The sequence below is a fragment of the Hypomesus nipponensis genome, chromosome 7, assembly GCF_054491055.1.
Source record: "Hypomesus nipponensis isolate SF chromosome 7, ASM5449105v1, whole genome shotgun sequence".
NCBI lineage: Eukaryota > Metazoa > Chordata > Actinopteri > Osmeriformes > Osmeridae > Hypomesus > Hypomesus nipponensis.
The window spans coordinates 17,778,862-17,784,861 of record NC_140367.1 but is presented as its reverse complement, the minus strand read 5'-3'; the positions used below and the strand labels follow the sequence as shown (position 1 = coordinate 17,784,861).

The 6,000-nt window shown below is 48.9% G+C and overlaps 1 long non-coding RNA gene across 1 annotated transcript; it reads right to left on the bottom strand.

Annotated features, from left to right (window-relative positions):
- Positions 1-3,625: 3,625 nt before the first annotated feature.
- LOC146281775 (uncharacterized) lies at positions 3,626-5,319 on the bottom strand. Its single transcript, XR_014762501.1, has 3 exons — positions 4,435-5,319; positions 4,089-4,198; positions 3,626-4,005 (listed from the first exon to the last, which is right to left on the bottom strand). It is a non-coding gene; the product is annotated as an uncharacterized LOC146281775 (long non-coding RNA).
- Between the last annotated feature and the right edge of the window lie 681 nt (positions 5,320-6,000).

Here is a 6,000-nt window from a genome sequence, read left to right as displayed (position 1 = left end):
AACACTTACCTTGATCTCCAAATATGTGGCACCTACCTTTCCCTGCAGACACGTGATTTACACACTCGTCCATCGCCACAGAGCACCTGCAAAAGAAAAGCAAACACACAATTTCACAACGCATCCATTTGCATTCCTGCCTTTTTCACTTGCCTTCCTATTTTTGTTGACCTGGTACGCTGCTGCCACTGCCAAGGACAAGAGCAGGCTGCAGCGTGTCATCCGCACTGCAGAGAAGGTGATTGGCTGCAATCTGCCTTCCCTCGAGAACCTGCACACATATCTCCCGTCTCTCAGTTTCCCGCACATGCACACGCGCACACACACACAAACACTGTCTAGACAGTACCCATTTATCGGTAACTTTGTATACGTTTATGCTGGTGCGCAGCGCGGGAAAGGGGAATCCACTTGTTTCTCACCTAACATATCAAAGGGTTACTGTTTTGAGCATCTCTCTGTGTGTGTGTGTGTCTGTGTGTGTCTGTGTCTGTGTGTGTCTGTGTGTGTGTGTGTGTGTGTGTGTGTGTGTGTGTGTGTGTCTGTCTGTCTGTCTGTCTGTCTGTCTGTCTGTCTGTCTGTCTGCTGTTCAGTAAAATATCTGCATTGCTCTAAACCCTACATAGGCCTACATGCACTAATGATGAGGGATAGTGTTTATACAATCGAGCCTTTATTCTATTGTGGGCCAATGGGCTCGCGATGTGTAAACGAGTGCCATTCAAAGGAGTGCCATGCTCGTGGGCTATCCCTTACCCCAAGCCCCAAGCCCCAAGCCCCAAGCCCCAAGCCCCAAGCCCCAAGCCCCAAGCCCCAAGCCCCAAGCCCCAAGCCCCAAGCCCCGTCCTCAAGCTCCCATGAAAGACCGCCATGTATATTCCACTTCAGAGGGGCTTTGGGAGTCTGACAAAGAGTGGCCGTACAGGTGTGCCCCTCGGGTATTATCACGGTGAGATGAACAGTGACCAGTGCAAAAACATCACGCCACGCCTAGCGCCTTGGCCTGTCCGAGGGGGGCCAATCGGGGGACAAACGCCCACACAACGCATGCCCACGGAAAGCTGGAGGCCTGCTGAATGCAGGGAGATCGCCCGCGCGCGCCTCTCAGACTCGTAGCAAGCACGAGGGCTTCACCAGACGCCCGAGGCCACAACCGTTGACCTAGTGCTCGACTTTGACTGTCGCAGTGGCTTTTTTTGTCCACAGGGTGGCGCAAAGTTTCAAAACCCTGTAACGTCCGTGCACTGTCTTGACATTTTCTGGGCGGTGTCAAAGTGCCTCGACCAATGGGCTAGCGGTATGTAAACGAGTGCCATGCAAATGAGTGCCATGCTCGTGGGCTCTCCCTTACCTACCTACCCTACCTACCTACCTACGTATGCCCACTACCCACAGGCTGGCTAGGAGGGCTAGGCTATCCCCCCAAACCCCAATGAAACCCCAATGAAACCCCACAGCTGACCGCACTGACGTCATTTGGAGCAGAAGCTTGGATTGATTGATTGATTGATTGATTGATTGATGAATTTATGGATCGACGATTGCTTCTCTTTATCACTGATCGTTTTCTTTATCATTTTTTCTCACATGTTCACACATTAGGATAAAATGAAACGGGGGTTTTGGTCTGGCTCGCCACTTGCGAACGAAATCAATGACGACCACAGAGAGTGAACGACGCGTTCGTCTTCTTCATTTGAAGCAATGCATTTTGACCAGCCGGCCGGCCGTGCGGCGCCCCCTGCGGGACTGCAGCATATTTGTTGCAATAACACAAATCCGTAACTGGAGCGCTGGCTTTTGACTGGGGGAGACGCGCAGCACGGACTCTGGACTGTGGCGCGCTGTGGGCGCAACACGACAGCGTGCAATAGCCACTCGGCAATATGTGTATATACACTTTGCTCAACAAATCCACACTCTCACGAACAGCTAAACACGACTCACACACAAATGACTGCGGGCATTCTCCACTGTACACATTGTATGTGGGTGCATGAGCTGTGTTGCGCGCACAACGTCTTCCCATGCCGCCCTCGCCCCGCTACGGAGCTATGCACAATACATCGACTTTGCTCAGTAATGACAGCCTTTTATCAACAGCTAAACGCCAACAAAAAGACACACCCGTCACAACGGGGATGAGAAGCGCATTGCCGCAGCACAGCAATAACCCCACATTAATAACAGCAATAACCCCACATTAATAACGGTGGACCCCAAATGAATAGGGATGAACGGAGCAGCTGTCAGAAGCGGGCTGCAAAATTTACTCTGAAAATTTAGCCCGCCCACCCGCCCATGCGCCCTCTGCTCCATTTATAGAGCTCAATTGGAGGGAGGGGTTTGGCGTTTGGGGGGCTCAAAAACGTCACGACGTCACTCTGCCAAGTCATGTGACTATTTTTACACTCAACCATCGTCGCCACACAGCACCTGCTGTATCAGAACGGACACGTTACTTCAGCCCGACCCATTGTCTACCTCTACGTTCTCACCCCAGGCCAACGCCAACAGCCAAACCCTGAGCCATAACCCCAAGCTCCCCAAACCACCGACCCAATTCTAACACCAACACTGCGGGAAGGTGATGGTGTGTACCACCCCGCCCACGCAAACTCTCTGGGTGACAACTATTTTCAAGGAAGGAAGGGACAAGGGAAAGTGAAAGAGTTTTTAATTTTTTTATTTTATTTTGACTTATGTGGCACAGCACAGTATACGCTCAACCATCAGCAATCACCTATAGGGCCCAAACCCAGCACTAACCCCAAGTCCTCTACCTGTCTAACCCTAACCCCCCGCGTGCTCCCCCTCGTCCCCGATCCTGAACGCAACAAACCCCACCCCTGGCCTAACCCCAAGTCCTCTACCTGTCTAACCCTAACCCCCCGCGTGCTCCCCCTCGTCCCCGATCCTGAACGCAACAAACCCCACCCCTGGCCTAACCCCAAGTCCTCTACCTGTCTAACCCTGTGTTCTCCCCTCCTCTGGCCTAACCCCAAGTCCTCTACCTGTCTAACCCTAACCCCCCGCGTGCTCCCCCTCGTCCCCGATCCTGAACGCAACAAACCCCACCCCTGGCCTAACCCCAAGTCCTCTACCTGTCTAACCCTAACCCCCCGCGTGCTCCCCCTCGTCCCCGATCCTGAACGCAACAAACCCCACCCCTGGCCTAACCCCAAGTCCTCTACCTGTCTAACCCTGTGTTCTCCCCTCCTCTGGCCTAACCCCAAGTCCTCTTCCCTCTCTAACCCTAAACCCCCGCGTGCTCCCCCTCGTCCGCGATCCTGAACGCAACAAACCCCACCCCTGGCCTAACCCCAAGTCCTCTACCTGTCTAACCCTGTGTCCTCCCCTCCTCTGGTTCTGCAGCAATGAAACACAAAGGTGCTTCTGATAGCAAACCTTTGTGGACCGGCAGCTGCGATTTATCAGACCCCGCTTCTCCAATTCCAGCCACAGCAGGATACCTCGGGTCTCACTCTTGCGCTTGGACACAAAGTTCAAGATGGCGAAGTCTTCCTCTGACGTGTTGCCAAAGCGCCGCGCACTCCTGCTCCACCCCGGCTTCTGTCCCGACTGGCCATCCCGTCTACAAGACATTGTCGGGGTTAGACCTGAGGACGCTAGGTTAAAGGATTGGAACAGAACACAAGCCATTAGTTTACAGGGGAATGCAAAATCCTTTTACAACAGTTATGACAACGCCTTGCAACAATATCTGCATTGCCCCAAACCCTATGTAGGCCTACATGCACGCTCATGATGCACCTGCAAAAAAAACACACAATCACCGTCTACACAGTACCCATTTATCTGTAACTTTGTATACGTTTATGCTGGTGCGCAGCGCGGGAAAGGGGAATACACTTGTTTCTCACCTAACATATAGAAAAAGGTTACTGTTTGTACTCTGGGTGGTTCACGACAGGTCTTCCAGCTGGGGCGAGGAAAAAATGGGGGAAGTCCTCTACTCCGGCTTGAGATGGCACTTGAGAACCACTGTGAACACATTAAAAAGGCATTATAAAAAAGGTTTTGTACACATTATACTCCCAAAGATGAAATCTCAATTGTTAGCGAACCTAATTCATGGTCCGGCAGCTACGATTTATCAGACCCTGCTTCTCCAATTACAGCCACACTAGGATAGAGGCTGGCTTTCCGACCTCTGGTTCAGAAGACTGGCCTGGTTCTGCAGCAATGAAACACAGGTACTTAGGGAGTCAGGTGGCTGAGCGGGTAGAGCATCGGCATAGTAATCTGAAGGTTGCCAGTTTAATTCCCGGCCGGTGTGCATGACGTTGTGTCCTTGGGCAAGACACTTCACCCTACTTGCCTCGGGGAGAATGTCCCTGTACTTACTGTAAGTCGCTCTGGATAAGAGCGTCTGCTAAATGACTAAATGTAAATGTACTTCTGATAGCGAACCTTCATGGACCAGCAGCTACGATTGATCAGACCCCGCTTCTCCAATTCCAGCCACAGCAGGATACCTCGGGTCTCACGCTTGCGCTTGCACACAAAGTTCAAGATGGCAGAGTCTTCCTCTGAGCACCGCACAATCCTGCTCCACCCCGGCTTCTGTCCGGACTGGCCATCCCGTCTAGAAGACATTGTCAGAGACCTGAGGACGCTAGGTAAATGGATTGGAACAGAACACAAACCATTAGTTTACAGGTGAATGCAAAATCTTTTTATAATAGTTATGACAACGCGCTGCAAGAATATCTGCATTGCTCTAAACCCTATGTAGGCCTACATGCACTAATGATGAGGGATAGTATTTATATATCAAGCCTTTTTTTCGAACACAACAAGCACTTCAACATGTGGACAGTGTTTCTCAACATGGGGGATAGTAATGGGGCGCCATTAGTTTACTTTACAATACAGAAAATACAGACGCATATTTTCTGTAGGCTACTCAGTGTATTTGTCATTGCATTTAAAGTAGTACAAAAACAAGTACTATTACGATATACGCTTAACATTACGGAGTTTAAACTAAAGGACGACAATTTAGCTAGGCTAGCTCTTTATAACTTTATCTTCCGTTCCCACATTTAGCTAGCTACAGTAACAGTTAAACCAACTGACTTTCATGAAGATTACATTTTATATTACATTTACTCATTTAGCAGACGCTCTTTTCCAGAGCGATATTAACATAAAACCGTCCTATATTTTCATACTGTCGTCAATCCAAAGTGAGGTTCTAATCGTCCACATGGCTACATTCACTTAAAGTATCCAAAGCGCACAATACTCCATGTACTCCGTTCAGTTATTTACACCAAGTGCCTCCACAATGGCCGTGCATCCAGGTTACTGCTCAGAACGTGACGTCGGTGAAAACCTTCTATTTGTAAATACATGCTTTTAGATGTATTCTAGCGGTTTTGTCACCGTGGCCTGGATTACTTACCATAACTAGCCGATATATATATAGAGCCGAAATTAGTAACTAAGATTGGGGCCAGGGGCTTCCTCGGCTAAGTACTATGTACTGCTATTTAATCATGTAAATACAAAAATATATATATATATCCCCCTGGCCCCCTATTTTTTGTATATATTGAGTCTGGAAACACACAACCTTATTAGGAGGACATTTGATAATGGTTTTAGATCAATATTTATTCTAGTGTCACCGTGACCTGGATTATTTACCGTAATCATCCATACATATAGAGCCGAAAAGTAATCTAAACTATGGGGGGTCAAGGGATAAATACAAATCATTTGTGATATATTCCTTGGCCCTTCACATATTGGAAACACACACAGACAGGCTGGAAACAAACACACACACATACACACACACAATCGACTAAACCTGTTATTAGGATGACATTTTGTAAGGCATATGGTCTCTTGCAGTAATAATGTCCTGTTGCAAATGAAGGCTTTTAGTGCAGCCATCATGCACATCATCATGTCATAAATCATGAATGCATTCACATTCAAATTTTCAGGATATCTCAAAAGGTGACA